Below are 18,444 nucleotides of genomic sequence, written 5' to 3' on the forward strand. Positions count from 1 at the left end.
CATTTTACATGAGGTCAAACTGGAAGTTAAACAAGATTAAGTGATGGATAAGCCGGGCAGATTTTCTGCCAAACTCTCGCAAAAAGGTAGGACGGGACCGTGATATAAAGTCTTCTGTGTGTGTCAGTATTACTCAGAAACAAGGAACTACAATTAGGCAGCGAAATACGGGAACTGGTCCCAAAGTCAGTAAATATCCCTGCCAGAACTCAAGCCAAGTTTTTCTGCTGTAAACTCTTCCTCCAACCCACCGCAGCTCCCATTAGCCTCAATCATGAATGCTGAAGTGAGTAACATTTGTAAAGTCACCAGAAACTTTTAGATGGATACAACTTTGATTCTCAGAAGACCACCAGTGATTCTGAAATCTTTTTCTCTTTTTTTCCCCAGAGCCAGGGGATGGACATTTTCAGTCTTCTTAACTTTTGGTCTAGGCGAGGGACCTAGAAATACTGATGACCACAAGGTATGTTTTCATCAGACAATATAAACATGTCCATCACTAGCACTAATGAAAGACTGGGAAGCTGTCAAATTTTAAAAATTCTTTTTTTTTGGGGGGGAGGCGATTAAATATGTGAACACTGGTGAATTGACACTGGTGGTGGAATTGGTGTTGAAGTATGATAATCCTAAAATTCAACGATCAACTTCATAAATCATGATTAAAGATAATAAAAATCTTTAATTACTTTTTGGGTTGTTGTTTCTGGACCACACCAGGAGATGCCGGGGGTTACTTCTGGCGGTGCTGGAGTAGCAGGGGATGGATCCCGGGTGCAGTGAGCACACAAGAGCCCTCCCCGCTGACGGCCCCGCCTCTCAACAATCACTTGCTTTAATGCGAAAAGCTCACTTTTGAAGAAAACATCTGTGAAACACACAAGTGTGAAAAACTAGACTTTTGTCAGTTGTTCAAATAAGAATGTTCTGTAAAAACAAGCAACTCAGAAAAATCTCACCCGCACTTGACACCAATAACACCTTGGTAGGCAGGTAAGAACTTTGTATTTACTTTCCACTTGGTCACAGATTCTTTTAAAACTACAATGACATATGCTCAAAAAGCTGGAGTTTTTTTTTTTTTCGGTTTGGGGGCCACACCGCGCGGGGCTCAGGGGACCAGAAGGGGTGCCGGGGTCGAACCTGGAATTGATCGCATGGAAGACAAACACTTTACCGGCTTACCCTCAACTGAGTTTTTTTTTTTTAAATATCTTTATTTTACAGGATGAGAACGCTATTCGGGTCTCTCAAAGAGGAATCGAAAGAGCTATGCTTGGAGTATCACGCTTCACTCAAACGAGAGAAAGAATCCGGAGTTCCGATCTCCGTCAACGCTCAAGAATCAGGGAAACTGTCTCATTTGCCAAGGCATCGAAAATCAGATGGGCTGGACACGTAATAAGGTTTAGAGACGACCGCTGGACGAGAGCCATTACTGACCGGATTCCACGGGATGTCAAAAGATCGCGTGGACGCCCACCTACTAGATGGTCAGACTTCTTCCTCAAGACCCTAAATGATCGGTTTGAGGCTCTGCATATTCCTAGAACGAGCAGATACCACTGGGCTACGCTAGCACGCAACAGGGATGAATGGAGACGTTACTAGCACCGGCTGGAATAAATTGATGAGTAACGGGGTATCGAGTGATCTTTATTTCTAAATATCTTTTTTTCTTGGTTGGGGGGGGGGTCACACCCGGATGCTCAGCGCTCCAGGCTCTGCACTCAGGAATTACTCCTGGTAATAGCGGTGCTCTGGGGACCATAACGGGAGGCCAGGAATGGAACCCAGGTCGGCTGCGTGCAAGGCAAGCCACTACCCACTGGACTATTGCCGCAGCTTCCCTTAAGTCAACCGTTCTCATCGCTTCTCGAGTACTCTTCGAAAAACGGGGACTTCTTAGAAAGCTCTGCAGCGCAGTGGGAGGTAACGGGCCAGGCCACTGGTCCAATCTTGACTCTGGCCACCGGGTGCAACACGGGTGCTCTGTCTGGGCCTACGGCTCAGGCGGGCCTTGGCGGAGAGGAGTGTCCGAGCACCATCACTTCGGGAGCTCCGGTCGCCCAGCGCCCGGGAAGGGTCCGGGGCAAGCCGGGGAGGTCGGCGGGCCAGCCGGGGACCACTCCCCCGTCCTCGGCTGCGGTCCCTGCGGTGCACGAACCCTGCCCACCCCGAGGGCGGCGGCGGTCGCCGGGTCCCTTTGGTTTGGGGCCGGCCACCAACTTGCCACTCACTTCTTCTGCAGCTGGGGTGGCCCTGCAGGTGCAGCCCGCCGCCAAGTCCCAGGGGCCGCGACTCCCGAGCATCATGACCCCAAGATGATGCTCGGTGCTCCCCACCCGGTTCGGGGACCCCGACTCGACTCCCCTTCCCGCCGTCCCACCTGCAGATGGGGGGAGGGGACACACACTCCCGCGCAAGCAAGCAAGCTAGCAAGCAAGCGCGCGCGCACGCGGCGGCGGTGCAGGGCGGACGGGGACGGGGACGGGGACGGGGACGGGGACGGGGACGGGGACGGGGACGGCCCGGGACTCCCGCGCGCGCACAAAATAGTCCCGGGAGGAACATGGCGCCCACCGCGACAGGATCCTCCGGCGACGGCGGCCCGTGTGGCGCCCGGTCCCGGGCCACAAATCACGCCGCGGGGACGCGCGGGGGCGCGCGCGGCGCTCGCTCCCGCGCGGTGGGGGCGGGGAGCGCGCGGGCGCGGGCGCGCGCGCGGCGGGGGCGGCGGCGGCGGCGGCGCCTCAGGCCGGGCCCGCGGCGGCCCCTGACGTGCGCGCGCGCGCGCGCCCCCGCGCCCACCCGCCGCCCCCACGCCCGCCCCATCCCCCTCTCATTGTCTGGCCGCGCCGCCGGCGCCCGCGGAGATAACGGAACCCGGGGCGGGGGCGGGGTGGGGGTGGGCTTGAGGTGGGGGGAGACGGACGCGCCCGCCCGCCCGCCCGCCCGCGCCTCACTCACCTCCCGTGGTCGTCGCCGCCGCCGCCGCTGCTCTGACCCGGCGCCGGCGCCTTAAAGGGGCCTCGCACCCGCCGCCGCCGCCGCCGGCGAGGGGGTGGGCGCAGGGGCGGGCGCGGGGCCGGGGGCCGCGGAGCCGAGGCGGCGTGCGTGCGTGCGTGCGTGCGTGCGGCGCGCCTCTGGGCGGGCGCCGGGGGGCCGGGGCGGGCCGGTTCTCCCGGGGGGGCGGGGGCGCCCCGAGGGAGGGGGCGGGGGGGCCCGGGAATGCGGCTCGGCGCGCGCGGGAGCTGGCGCGGCGGAGAGAGACGCGGCTCCCCCCACCGGCCGGCGCGCCCCGCGGAGGGATCCGGCGCGTCACTTCCGCCCGCCCCCTCCCCGGCGCGCGCCCATTGGCCCGGGCGCCGGCGCGTCACGCGCGCGCAGCCTAACCCCGGACCGGGCCTCGTTCCCCCCCGTCAAGTTTGGCTGCGCCGGCAAGGAGTCGATAAATAAGGCGCTTCTGCAGCCCGGGAGGAGGGAGAGCAGGGCTGGCCTCCCGGGCGGGGCGAGGGGCGACGGGGGGGAGTGGGGTTTGCAGGGGGGAGCTCCCCCCTCCCACGTGCCCGCCCGGGCTTGGCGGGGAGGTGGGGGGCGCTCCCCACTCTTCATGCAGGGTTTGCATCTTGGGGGGAGGGGGGGGGGCCTCATCCACAGATGGTGAGACCCAGTGGCACCACCGACTGTCGGTGGAACAAAGGCAACAAGATGGCACTCTCTTCCCCAAGAGGCATTCTGCCATCGAGCCCCGCGACAGTGCTCCTAAGAACTTTAAAAACCCTTTGTGTGTGTGTGTGTGTGTGTGTGTGTGTGTGTGTGTGTGTCCTGGACCCCCCCCCTCCACCCACCCCTGTATTCCAGAAAGGAGCCCATGCATACAATTGCTTGTCCAGGTAATGCACTGCTCACTTCTTTGGTTTTTAAGAAACCAGAGGCTCCACAACCATCCCTTTGGCTCCATTTCATTTTTCTCATTTCATCATCCTGTTATTCGTCGATTGCCTCCAGCAGGCCCCAGTAACGGCTCCATTCATCCTAGCCCTGAGGTTATATTCAAGGCTCTTGAGGAGAATGAGACCCATCGTTGTTACTGGTATTTGCCCTGAGGTTATATTCAAGGCTCTTGAGGAGAATGAGACCCATCGTTGTTACTGGTATTTGGCATATTGGGGACGCCACGGGGAGTTTGCCAGACTCTGCCCTGTGGGCAGGCTACATTCGGTAGCCTGCAAGTTTGTCCAAAGTAGGACAAACCTTTGGCTGCAATCAAGGTTAAGACGGATTGGCCCCCAAGAAATTAATCCGTTCGTAACCATCCACCTGTTATTTTTCCTCCAGCGAAAAGTAACCTTCTTTCCAAGTGACTAAGAAATCATCTTGTCTTTTGTTATCTCTTTGAAAGGACTTTCCTATCTTCTCATGGATCTGAGAGTGTCTTTGCTTCTTAAGCAATACACAAATATTTGCTCCAGACCAAATGCTAAATCAAAGGACTGGGAACAGTTGGGGAAGTGTGGACCTCATTTACTCCTTCTTAACATGCAAACTATGCATGTTATATTCTTAACTATTCTTAACATCCAATCCATGCAAACTACCAGGCGCTGAAAACGGGCCCACAGAACTGGCTTTTCGAATGGTGTATCCTGCATACGGGTAGGTGTGCTGTGCGGTACACGCAGACACACAGACTATATGCCCACGCATGTACACACGCACAGTCACCCATGTCATTGCACTAAGAATGGTTGCAACTAAGTCTTTCTTAGGATCCACACCCAGCGATGCTCAGGAGTTACTCCTGGCTCCGCACTCGGGAATTACTCTTGGCAGTGCAGTTCAAACCCAGACCAGGCACATCCAAAACAAATACCCTGCCCACTGTACTATCTCTCCAGCCCCAAGAACTACAGGATTTGAAGTGAAAGAATCGCTAATGCTGCTGAAAGTACTTCTGAAGCCTTTCCAGACCTAATCTGTAAAAGCCCTGGGTCGGCTAGGCAATTGAGCGCCAAAAGACAAATTCTCCAAGAAGTTTTCATCTTATTTCCTGCTTTCTCTATTTATTATTATAATTCACTGTATCATTAACCTCTGAAATACTTTTGTTGAAACGGTTTTCCATGTTCTTTCTACGTGCCGGCTTCAACTCTCTGCCAATGAGTGTTAGCCCTGCCGACTTCACCAGGTACTTTTTGCCAACTCAAAAGCACACCCAAAATGCACCAGGCTTGTGTACATCCAATCAAGATGTATCACTCTAGGCCAGGCAGTGTTCAGTGTGTAGTGTGTGGGGAGTACCGTATTTCTCATGAGGCTCGAAGGTGATAAGATGAAACAATGCAGCCCTTTCTTGGAGACTCCTACGTGATCACTGGGGCAAAAATAGTCTCAAGAGCTTCCTCACATGTCTGGGAGTTGGTGATGAATCTAATTTGAATTGCAGCTGAGACTTGTGGCCAGAACAGTCAATTCTAGTCCTCTCCCTCGAGGCCCCAGGATCCCTCAGATTACAGTGCCTGAGTTCCCGGTTGGAGTGCTCCCAGAAGACCAGGTAGAGAGGTGGAAGCTGCCAGATGTTTTACTGACCTGGCCTCTGTAGTCACCTAGCATCATTCCCATCCTTGATTCAGGAGTGGGGATACCATCTCTCAGGTGGAGCGGCAGAAAGCATCACACTGTAGGAAAAGCATGTGGGAGAGGAATTGAGGCGTGGCCTTCTTGGAACATACAATCTCCCCTACATCACACAATAAATATATAGTACATGATGAACTGGTAGGTGCTATGGGCTATGGTAGGACAGGGGGCATTGGGAGTATGAGCCAGGGTGGGGTGAGGTAGTCAGAGAAGCTTTACTTAATTAAGGTGACTTTTGGGCAAAGTACTAAGAAAGTGAAGATAGAGTCAGGTTCTACTTTTTGTTTTCTTCTCTTTATTTTTTTTTGCCACACCCAGCAGTGATCAGGGTTTGCTCCTGGCTTTTCGCTCAGGAATTACTTCTGGCAGTGCTCAGGGATCCTATGGGGTGCAGGGGAATCAAACCCAGGTTGGCCACATGCCAGGCAAGCACCCTGCCCACTGCACTATCTCTCTGGCCCCTCAGGTTTTACTTTTAGTGAGAGTGAAGATATTGGAGGATTTTGAGAGAGGAATGATATTTTTGTTTGAGGATCACACCCACTAATGCTCAGGGGTTATTCCTGGCTCTGTGCTCACTTTTGGTGGTGCTTAGGGGACCATATGGCATGCCGGGGGTCGAACCCGGATCAGACGTGTACAAGGTAAGTGCCCAGTCCACTATACTATCTCTCTGGCCCCTACTGATGTTTTTAAAGAATTACTCGGGCTGCTTATGGAAAATAACTGGCAGGGAATGGGCAGAGGTGGGGTAGATCTATCGGAGGTGATTGCAGTCATTCCGGAGATAGAGGCTGATGGGCTGGGCCGGGGTGGACAGTGTGGAGCTGCAATTTCGGTGAAGTGAGTTCTGGTGGGTGTTGTTTACTTCTTTGTGGCCTATCTTTCTGTAATTTGATTTGTTCCACGTGAGATGACGTGGCCCAAAATGGCTGACAGAACTTGTGTGAGACACAGTGTTATGCTCACTTAATCACTTAATCACTTAATCCCCGTTATTCATCGATTTATTCGAGCGGGTGCCAGTAACGTCTCCATTCATCCCGGTTGCGTGCTAGCGTAGCCCAATGGTATCTGTTCGTTTTAGGAACATGTAAGAGCCTCAAACCGATCATTTAGGGTCTTGACGAAGAAGTCTGACCATCTTATAGGTGGGCATCCACGTGATAAATAATAAATGGATCTCATTTCCAGTTATGCTCACCACAAGGAAATAAAAGAATGTTAATGTCATAGTCATTCAGGGACTGGAGGCACGTTTGAGGAAAGAACTCAGGAAAAAGGAATAGAAATCAATGGGCAATCCATGAACGGAGTAAGCTCTTTGATATTATAAAGATTGCCTGTCCATGCTTCAGCCTGGGAGGACCATCAAGAGCCAGATGACATATAGAAGGGGAGTCAGGGCAGGCCTATTTATAACTTTGGGGAATTTGAAAAAAAACATAGTACCACCTTGGGACACAGCAGCAGCATCTCAAAAAATGCGATCCCATTCCTGAGATGGAAAAAATGTGTCTCACATTTCCTGAGATGGGAATATCTCAATGATAAAAAATTATGCATGAATCCCTGAATTTAGTACCTGGAACAACATACAAATCTGTTTCCAGAAACAGTCTCCCAGGGGCTGTAATGATAGTACTGTGGTAGGGCTCTTGCCTTGAACGTGGCCAACCCAAGTTTGATTCCCATATGGTTCCCCAAGCACCTCCAGGAGTAATTCCTGAGTGCAGGCCCAGGAGTAACCCTGGAGCACTGCCAGATGTGTCCTAAAAACCAGTAAGTCAACCAAAAGCCAAAATACCTCAAACAGAAACATTCTCCCACCGTTGGTGGCCATTCATTCATGTGACCAGCACTGACACATTTTGCTGTCGTCAGCTAACACACAAGTTTCTAGAGCTAATTGTCATGGGTTTGCTCATATTTGAATCATCTTGATAGTGAGAGGAAACTAGAACAGAAAAATGAATAACCTGGATTGAAAGTAAATTCCATACACCTGTCCATGTGAGTAGAGGCACATCCGGCTGCCTTCTTCCTGCCAGGGACGACTCTGGAAGCCACGAGTTTGGGATATAGAAGAAACTGGGTCCCAATGGTGTTACTAAAGAGCATTCTTCAATAACTTGATCACTTCACTTGATCACTTGACATCCCATTGCTAATTGATTTGCTCGAGTGGGTGCCAGTACCGTCTCCATTCGTCTTTGTCATGTGCTAGTGTAGCCCAGTGGTGTCTGCTCACTCCAGGAACACAAAGAGCCTCAAACCATTCATTCCAGGTCTTGACGAAGAAGTCTGACCGTCTCATAGGTGGACGGTCATGTGATCTTTTGACGTTCCATGTAATCCAGTTGGTAACAGCTCTAGTCCAGCGGTCATCTCCAAATCGCATTACGTGTCCAGCCCATCTGATTTTTGACGCCTTGGCAAATGAGACAGCATCCCTTATAATCAATCATTGACAGAGGTCAGAACTCCAGATTCCGGAGCTGGAGCAATAGCACAGCAGGTAGGGCGTTTGCTTTGCACGTGGCCGACCCGAGTTCGATTCCCAGCATCCCATATGGTCCCCCTGAGCACCGCCAGGGGTAATTCCTGAGTGCAGAGCCAGGCGTAACCCCTGTGCATCGCTGGGTGCGACCCAAAAAGAAAAAGAAAAAGCAAAGAACTCCAGATTCCTTCTCTCACTTGAGTGAAGCATGATATTCCAAGCATAGCTCTTTCTATTCTTCTTTGGGAGACCTGAATAGCATTCTCATCCTGTTTACGTAGGACCCAGGTCTCTGAGGCATATGTTAATGCAGGAAGAACAGTGGAATCAAAGAGATGTGCCCGGAGCTGGAGGTTCTTCGTCCTCTTAGCTATTTCTTCCACGTTCTTGAAGGCGTTCCAAGCCGCTCTCTTCCTCCTGCGCAACTCGGGTGTCAGGTCATTCGTCATGTTGACTTCTCGACCTAGGTACACATAACTGTTGTATTTGGAGATGTTTGTTCCATTGAGAGAGAATGGAACATCAGGAAGGAGTCCATTTTTCATGAACATTGTTTTTGTGAGATTCAGCTGTAGTCCGACCTTTCCACACTCACAGTCGAAGTCGGCCAGCATTTGTGCTGCTTGGCTAATGTTTTGTGTTATTAGAACGATGTCATCAGCGAAGTGGAGGTGGTGTAGTTGCCAACCGTCTGTCTTCACTCCCATTCCTTCCCATTCCAGTCGTCGCATGATGTTCTCGAGGGTGGCACTGAAGAGTTTCGGTAATGGTATCACCCTGCCAAACCCCTCTCTTGACATCGATGATCACTCCCTTGTGAATGGTGAGATCCTGGTAGTGAATCTGTAATCCAGCTCATGGAGGATCCTGATGTACTGATTTTGAATGCCCTGTTTGGCTAGGGCTTTGATGACCGCTTCAATGAAATTGACAAAGAAATTGACCACATCATATTCAATCGACTCTTTTGCCTGACCGATGTCACTGTTGTCCCAAAATTCCAAATAGGATCAGACCACCGTCTCCGTCATGCAAAATTTTACTTCATAGAGCAGGGAGAAAGGGCTGCAATGTTTAAGAAGAGAACTCCCAGAACGACCACCAACTGGGAGCTCTTTGGCACTATTGCAGCAACATGGGAAGATGCCATCATTGATGACATTGACAAAGAATACGATCGACTGGTTCAGCACCTCCATGATTGTGCGAGGAATGCCAAGGGAGGGAAAGCCACAAAAAGACTCCTATCTTCAAAAACCCTCAAGCACATTCACCAACGTGGCTGGGCACGAGCCTCAGGCAACCACAAGCTAATGTCCGAGCTCACAAAGCAGAGAAGCGATAAAGGAAGACCTTAAAGAGAGAAGAGCAGCAGTGCTGGCTGATGTGGCAGAAGCTGGGAAAAGCATTTGCAATGCCCGCCTGTCCTTCGCCAACTACAAGACCAAGATGACTGCGCTCCAACGTCCTGATGGATCTATCACATCTTCCAGAAGAGCAATGGTGAAGATTATCCATGACTTCTCCTCGGATCTCTTTGATAGCCATGTCCACCTGCCCACATACCAAATTCCACAGAATGGATATGTCTTTCCGAATGGTCTCCCTTCTGAAATTTGACACGACATTTTGCAGGTAAAGAAGTGAACAGCACCTGGCCCAGACAAGGTCAGACCCAAACACCCGAAGAATCTGCCGTCAGTACTCATCAATACACTGGCTCAGCTCTTCACACGCTACATATCTGAATGCAAGGTTCCATCCCAGTGGAAAACCAGCAGGACCGTTCTGTTGCACAAGAAGAGAGACAGCCATGACATTGGCAACTATCGCTGAAACTGCCTGTTGTCCGTCGTCTACAAGCTGTTCACTCGAGTCATCCTGAATCGGATTGGCAGAACACTAGATGAAGGACAACCATGCGAGCAAGCCGGGTTCCAAAAAGGATTCAGCACGATCAACTATTTCCCACATGGTAACCAAGCTCATTGAGGTTTCTCAGGAGTTCAAGATGCTGCTCTGTCTAACGTTCATTGATTTAAAGAAGGCCTTTGATTCTGTTGAGGCTGAAGCGGTCATCTTCAGTAACTAACTTAGAAAAAAAACAGAATCATCTGCAGATGGCTTTCTAGGAAAAGGCCAGAAGTTATACTCAAAATCCCAAACTGGGCATTTCCCAGGTCGCAGGAGAGCATTTCTTTCCTGCAGGTTGTTGGAGCACTTATATGCTTCCTTGGTGTTTGGTTTCTGACACAAGCAGAAAAGTGGATGAGCCTATGTCTTAGAGAGAAAATATTTAAACACGTCTTCAGAAGCTGACACTGGAGGTCCCTTTCACCCTATCATTGTGTGGCTGACAAGAACATTCAGACTAGGGAATGAAGAGGCTTTGAGGTCAGTCCTGGTTAGTTCTGTTGGAAAAATGGCTTTGTAGAACACAATGGAAGTTTCTTTTAAAATGAGCATTCCAGGGCTGGAGCGATAGTCCAGCTGGAGGGCACTTTCCTTGCACCCAGCACCCATATGGTCCCCCAAGGGCTGCCAGGGGTGATCCCTGAGCACAGAGCCAGAAGTCAGCCCTGAGCATCGCTGGATGTGGTTCAAACAAAATAAACACCCTACTGTCCCAACACACACTTAGAGGATGCGAAGTAAGCACCTCATTTTGGGGAAGACAGTTCCTTGCTCAAATGATTGACAGTTGATTGTACTGACACTAGGAGTCCAGTGAGGCAACGTGATAGATGGAAAGGAAGACAGTGAATGTCTCACTTGACAGGGGTGTTTTCAGGACTAGAGTTGTGTTTGACCGGTGCTGACTGACGTATGGGGAACTCGCAGATGGCTGCTAGAATAGAAAGATTATTTGCTGTCGCCTTGTGGTTGGAGGAAAAGGAGACTTTCCTAGGGACTCAGAAGGTGACACCCTCGGAAACAGTCAGAGGAAGTTTTCTGACTGGGTTTCAAGAAAAAGAGTTGTGCTTTAGCTTTCAGTAAGAAGTAATCAAGGGGCTGGAGCGATAGCACAGCAGGTAGGAAATTTGCCTTGCACACGGCAGACCCGAGTTTGATTCCCAGCATCTCAAATGATCCCCCGAGCACCACCAGGAGTAATTCCTGAGCGCATGAGCCAGGAGTAACCCCAAGAAGAAGAAATAGAAGGTCTCTGTCTTCAAACTAAATACATATATATATAATATGTCATATGTTACATATCTAAACTATATATAATATATGACATATATGTTATATTTTTAGGGATGTGGGGTGTTGTGCTCAGGGCTTACTCCAGGCTTTGCACTCAGGAGTTACTCTTAGGAGGCTCGGGGAATCCTTTGGGGTGCCAGGGATCAAACCTGTTCAGTCATGTGCAAGGTGTGCAAGGCAAACACCCTCCCTGCTGTAATATCACTCTAACCCTTCAAACTATATGAACAGGACGGTGGAAAGGGCATTTGCCTTGCATGCAGCTGACTTGGGTTCAATACCCAGCATCCCATGTGGTCCCCTGAGTGCTGCCGGAAGTGATCCCTAAGGTGCAGAACTAGGAGTAAGCCCTGAGCACAGCCAAGTATGGCCCCCAAACCAAAATCAAACAAAAAATAGCATGAGCTACATGTATGATTTCATCAGTCATCGAGAACTCACTGTGATTGCTTGGACGATAATAACTTGGTTAAACTTTAATTGGTTTTCTTTAAGAGTGTCCCAGAAGCAAAACTACACTTGTTATATCCAGGTTGTTGCTGAAGAGTTGAGTAGACATAATTATCAAATAATTAGATTGATTCCAGAAAACGTCATGGAAAAGTGAATTGAATTGCTTCCTGGACAAACGTGGCACATCTGTGGCACATCTATCACCATTACATTGCAAAGTCAAATTTAATTAAAAGTTCTTTTTTTCTCTCTAGGATATGTTCTTTGCTAATTTAGTCATGTTTGTGGTTTATTAATTATAGCCATGGATAATTTCCGGAACACAACTGTGGACATTCAATAATTTACCAATTCATTATTTTGAAGGATGTTAAGATTAGGGTCTGGATGGGGCTGGAGTGATAGCACAGCGGGTAGGGCGTTTACCTTGCACGCAGCCAACATGGCCGACACAGGTTCGAGTCCCAGCACCCCATATGGTCCCCTGAGCACCGCCAGGAGCAATTCCTGAGTGCATGAGCCAGGAGTAACCCCTGAGCATCGCTGGGTGTGACCCAAAAAGCAAAGAAAAAAAAAGATTAGGGGGGGCTGGAGCTCTAGTACATCGGGTAGGGAGTTTGCCTTGCAGGAGGCTGACCCAGGTTCAATTCCCAGCATCCCATATGGTCCCCTGAGCGCTGCCAGGAGTAACTCCTGAGTGCAGAGCCAGGAGTAAGCCCTGTGCATCGCTGGGTGTGACCCAAAAAGTCAAAATAAAAACAAAGAAATGAAGGATGTCAAGATTAATACACAACAGGTCCGAGAATTGTGGTGGACCAGGGATAAGCTCTCAGTACTTGGTTTGCATGCAGAGAACCATGTTCTGTCACAGCACTACAAAGAAACACAATGGCAAAGGGTGTTTTATTGTGACACTGATGAGAAAATGAGAAAGAAAAAAGAAATTCTAGCCAACTGTGAAGGAAATCATGTTATTGGAGGACTTGTGTCTTTTGCTTAAAGTCCCAGTTTTCAAGAATCTACCAAATTTGATTAAGCCATGACTTCCTGTTAGTTTTGCAGATGATGAGACTAAAGAATCCTCCTAAAGTAAGATTTAAAGGTTTCTGGAATATGGGATGGAGTGATAGTATAGTGGATAAAGTACTTGCCTTGCACAAAGCAGACCCACGTTCGATCCCTGGAACCCCATATGGTACACTGATTTTGCCAAGAGTGATTCCTGAATGCAGAGCCAGAAGTAAGCCCCGAGCACCACCCAGTGTAGCCCCAAACAAAAAATAAATAAAACTAAAAAATAAAGATTTATGGTATAGATGGACTGGAGTGATAGGACAGTGGTAAGGAGTTTGCCTTGCACACAGCCGGCCTGGCTGAGCTGGGTTCAATCCCTCCTCCCCTCTCCGCTCTCTCCCGGCAAACTACCAAGAGTATCTTGCCTGCACGGCAAAGCCTGGCAAGCTATCCGTGACGTATTCGATATGCCAAACACAGTAACAACAAGTCTCATGATGGAGACGTTACTGGGCCTGCTCGAGCAAATCAATGAACAACGGGAGGACAGTGCAGTGCAGTGCATGGTATAGATGAGGGGTCAGATAGTGGTCAGATAGTTTCTTCTTTTTCTTCTTCTTCTCCCTCTCCCTCTCCTTCATCACACCCAGTAATGCTCAGGGGTTACTTCTGGCTTGGGACTCAGGAATTACTCCTGGCAGTGCTTGGGGACCATATGGGATGCTGAGGATCGAACTTGGGTCAGTCATGTGCAAGGCAAATGCCCTACCCGCTGTGCTATCACTATGGTCCCTTCTCCTCCTCCTCCTCCCCCTCCTCTTCCTACTCCATCTCCTCTCCCTCCTCCTCTCCCTTCTCCTCCTCCTCCTTCTCCTCCCCCTCCTCTTCCTACTCCTTCTTCTCTCCCTTCTTCTCCCCCTTCTCCTCCTCCTTTCCCTCCTCCCCCTCCTCCCTCTTCTCCTCTCCTTCTTCTTCTTTTATTGAATCACCTTGAGATACGCAATTACCAAGTTGTTCATGATTGGGTTTAAGTCCACCACCATCCGGGCATTATGCTTTGTGATACAGGTAGATAGTTTCTTCTTATTGAGTGAATACAGTAGAAGTGAAAGGTAGTGAGGAAGCTGGCCCTGCGGAAGCTCCTGCAGCTTGGAGAGTTAAGGATGCATTTCAGTGACTTTCCTGTTGCCTGAAACATAAAGGTAATGAAATGTGAAAATCAAAGCACCAATATTTATTCATTTAGAATCATCTCAGAGGGAGAAAATCGTTTAACCTTCACTCATCCAGGAAACGGTCTCCTCCCTTGGTTTGCGGGTCAGTGCGTGGGCGCGTGAGTTTTGAGTCGGCCCAAACGTGTGCCCCCTCTTCTCTCTGCCTCCTGATGGTCTCTGATTCCTCCTATTGAGAGATCTTACTTCTACCCTGACAAAGTAAAGCTTGGGGGGGGGGGTGGAATTAAAAAAATAAATATTGGGGCTGGAGAGACTGTACAATAGGTTAGCACCAGCTGACCTGAATTTGGTACTCCATACGGTCCCCTGAGTACCACCAGGATTGATTGCTGAGCACAGAGCCAGGAGTAACCCCTGAGCACCGCCAGGTGTCATCGCAAAGCAAAACAAAACAAAAAAGTAAATTTTAACCTTTTCTAAATTACAAACCTCTTGAAATATCTCTGTAAAAGTTATGGGTTCTCTCCCTGTGATAATGCATATTTGTGTTAGACACAAAATGTTGCAAGTATTGCTCTCACTTCTTTTTTTGCTTTTTTTTTTCCTTTTCCCAAAGGTCACACCTGGCGAAGCAAAGGGTTACTCCTGGCTCTGCACTCAGGAGTTACTCCTGGCAGTGCTCAGGGGACCAAATGGGATGCTGGGAATCGAACCCAGGTCGGCCGCGTGCAAGGCAAACGCCCTACCCGCTGTGCTATCTCTCCAGCCCCTTGCTCTCACTTCTCTCCCTCTCTTTTTCCCTCCCTCCATCACTCCCTCCCTCCCTCCCTCCCTCTCTCAACTCCTCCCCTCCCCTCCCCTTCCTTTCCCTCCTTCCTTTCTTCCTTTTTTCTGCTTTTGATCACACCCAGTGGTGCTCAGGGCTTATTCCTGGCTTTGCATTCAGGGTCACTCCTGGCTCCGTGAGGCTTGGGGGACCCTATGTGGTGCTGGGAATTTAAGCCAGCACTGATCTTGAGCAAGGCAAGCTCCCAACCACTTCTATTATCTCTTTCTGGCCCCTCTTGTTAATTTACTTATCTCTTTCTGTTTGCCCAAGATTTCCTTCAGTGTCAAGGGAAACCCAGGAATGCCTGAAACCTGAAAGGGAATCAGAGGGTCTGTCCCCTCAGCCTCTTGTCTTGCTGTCACTGGACCTAAGGTTGTTTCTGGTCCCCCAACCCTGCAAATAGAGTGACACCTGGGCTGGGCCGTACTGTACTGCCATAGCTCCGAGCTCCTTACAGTTCCGGCCTCTGAGAGGGAGGCCTCAGGGCTGAGGGCTGGGCTGCCGCTGCTCCTGCCCATGCAGCCAGGTTCCTTTCTGGGGAGGCATGAACCCCGTTCTCAGGGAAGCTCTGTTGGATTGCTCGCTGCTGCTGCAGGATTTGAGGTTCCATGAAATCTATGTACCCTCAAGTAAATCCAGTTTTCCTAAGTTGGCCCACGTCTGCCTTCAGCGGTGGTTATTGCAAACGTGGTTTTGAAGCCAAAAGCATAAGTCCTACTGCTGATGAAAGGGAGAGAAGATACTCACTGACAAACAATTGAAATCATACAAACGGGGGCCGAAGTGACAGTAGAGCAAGGGGAGGCTCTTGTCTTACATGCAGCTAGCTGACCCAGAGTCAATCACTGGCATCCCAGATGGTCCCCTGAGCACTGTCAGGAATAGTTCCTGAGTGCAGAGCCAGGAGTAACCCCTGAGCATCACCAGGTGTGGCCCCAAAACAAATAAATAAATCACACAAAGGAAGAACTCCTTGGACAGGATAGCAGCCAAATTCTGTGAGGCTAAATAATTACCAGAAGATAAATCTAAAGACAGGGAGTAAATAGGACCAGAAAGGTAGTACAGGGTCAAGGGACTTGCCAAAGCACTTCTAGGAGTGATCACTGAGCACAAAGTGAGGAGTAAGCCCTGAGGGCCACTGGGTATTGTCCAGTATTGGGTATTAAGTAAAGTAAAAATGAGAAAAAAAATTAAGTTCTTTTTATTTTATATATAGAAGAATACCAACTGTTGGATATTAGCCTGAAGTGTTTTATTTTATTTTGTTTTATTTTATTTTTTGCTTTTTGGGTCACACCTGGCATTGCACAGGGGTTACTTCTGGCTCTGCACTCCGGAATCACTCCTGGCGGTGCTCAGGGGACCATATGGGATGCTGGGAATCGAACCCGGGTTGGCCGCGTGCAAGGCAAACGCTCTACCAGCTGTGCTATCTCTCCAGCCCCCAGCCTGAAGTGTTTTAGGCTTCATTAATGAATTGCATCTTTTCCTCCTCCCAGAGAAGCTCACAGTGCTCTTGTGAGCACCCCTAGTCCCCTGAGTTCATCTTTAACCTTTCCTTTTACCTCTCATTGTCACAGTTCCCTAAGTAAATCTTGGTTACTTATAAGCCAAAACTTTCTGGTGACTCTGGACTTTGTATTTATAGTGATTTACTTGCTTTTCTATTTCCCCTATAGTATTTTCATATTTCACTATAGAGCAATGTACTTTCCTTAAACACAGAAAGACCGTTAATGCTATGCTCCTAATATTTGGGAGTTGATTGATTCAGAAATATATCTACTCCTGGCATCTGTCTTAATTACTTGTCTCAGGCTTCAGTTGCCATAGTTCCTAACACCCCACAAACGGGGGTCCCACCGTGAGACTGGGATGAACCCAGGGTGAGTGGCAAAGCTACCCCAGCATTAAAATGGGACAGAAAGCATAAAAGCATGGTCTTTGGGGCTGGAGCAATAGCACAGCGGGTACGGCATTTGCCTTGCACGCGGCGGCAGACCCGGGTTCGATTCCCAGCATCCCATATGGTCCCCTGAGCACCGCCAGGGGTAATTCCTGAGCGCAGAGCCAAGAGTAACCCCTATGCATTGCCGGGTGTGACCCCAAAAGAAAAAAAAGCATGGTCTTCATGCAAGCTGTTATGACTTAAGAGACAGGAACTTCGTGGGGAAGGATAAGCCGAAACTCTTGAGGGTCTAACACACTTGTCCTCCGGAGCCCAGAGAACTAAGTTTTGGAACGAATATCTCTTATTGTGTTAATCCAAATAACTCCAAGTATTAAAAAGAAGCAAACTCAATTGTTTAATATGTATTACTAAAGGGAAAAAGAAAAACAATATAGATGTCCCTGGAAGACAGAGCTTCTCCTTGAGTTAATCTCCCCAAGAAAGTTGCCTCTGCTGAAACTCTTCACCTCCGTAAATGATCAGCCACTCCTATGTGCACTCCTCTACCTTGAACCCCTTCGGAGGTCCAATAAGTATGCTGGCAGCCCTGCATGAAATGGACCATTTCTGCCATCCATCCATGGTCCCCGTCTCCTTGTTACCCTGCCGGGGAGGTCCAGGGCAGAGGGGAGGTGGCTCTCTGCCCCCGAAAACACATCGGACCTCCACACTTTGGCAACTCACACCAACTTTCTATAAAGTTGAAGAATTTGAAGGGAAAAATGTTGAATCCTTGTGAACAGAAGTGTCAGTGATTAGTATCAGGGAAGACTGGATCATGTCCCTGAGGGAGGCAGGTGGGTGCCACTGAGAGCCCTGAGAAGGCCCAGGAAGCAGACCCGGACACTGGCCTTTACAGGAAAACACCACCCCTCTACTGGGGTCAGTCACAGAGACCCCTTATTTAATTAGTTAATTCAAACTGGCCCAAATAGATTAATTAATATACTGTATATTGGTTGGACTGGGCTGGAATGATAGCACAGCAGGTAGGACATTTGCCTTGCACATGGCCGACCCGGGTTTGATTCCTTCATCCCTCTCCGAGGGCCTGGCAAGCTACTGAGAGTATCCCACCCGGATGGCAGAGCCTGGCAAGCTCCCAGTGGCGTATTCGATATGCCAAAAACAGTAACAAGTCTCACAACGGAGACGTTACTGGTGCCGGCTCGAGCGAATCGATAAACAACGGGAGGACAGTGCTATATTAGTCACTGTCACTGTCCTATGTGTTTGGCATATTGAATACGTCACGGGTAGCTTGCCAGGCTTTACTGTGCAGGCGTGATAGTCTCGGTTGCTTGCCGGGCTGTCCAAGAGGGGTGGAGGAATCGAACTCAGGTCGACCAGGTTGGTCACGTGCAAGGCAAACGCGCTACCTGCTGCGCACTGTATTAGTTGGATGAAAAAATAAGAAACTGCTCCAGAATATTTCCAAGGTTAAAGACCGGAGAGATATGGTGCTGCAGTAATAGTACAGCAGTAGGACACCTGCCTTGCAAGCAGCCAAGCTGGGTTCAGTCCTCAGTACCATGTGTGGCCCCCTGAGCCCAGCCAGAAGTGATCACTGAGTGCAGAGCCAGGAGTAAACCCTGAGCACTGCTAGAGTGACCTAAAACTAACTAACAAACAAAAAATAATGGAGAGGGAGTGCAGTGCTTGCTTT

General features: G+C 49.7%; 1 protein-coding gene across 2 annotated transcripts in view; it reads right to left on the reverse strand.

Annotated features, from left to right (window-relative positions):
- POGZ (pogo transposable element derived with ZNF domain) overlaps nucleotides 1-3,077 on the reverse strand; it is a 50,462-nt gene extending 47,385 nt beyond the window's left edge. For both annotated transcript variants that reach the window (XM_056117485.1, XM_056117471.1), the window contains exon 1: nucleotides 2,974-3,077. The gene's annotated coding sequence lies outside the window, so the exon portion shown is untranslated. The remainder of the gene's footprint in view (nucleotides 1-2,973) is intronic.
- Between the last annotated feature and the right edge of the window lie 15,367 nt (nucleotides 3,078-18,444).

Source organism: Sorex fumeus, unplaced genomic scaffold (assembly GCF_029834395.1).
Source record: "Sorex fumeus unplaced genomic scaffold, SorFum_2.1 ptg000001l, whole genome shotgun sequence".
Taxonomy (NCBI): domain Eukaryota; kingdom Metazoa; phylum Chordata; class Mammalia; order Eulipotyphla; family Soricidae; genus Sorex; species Sorex fumeus.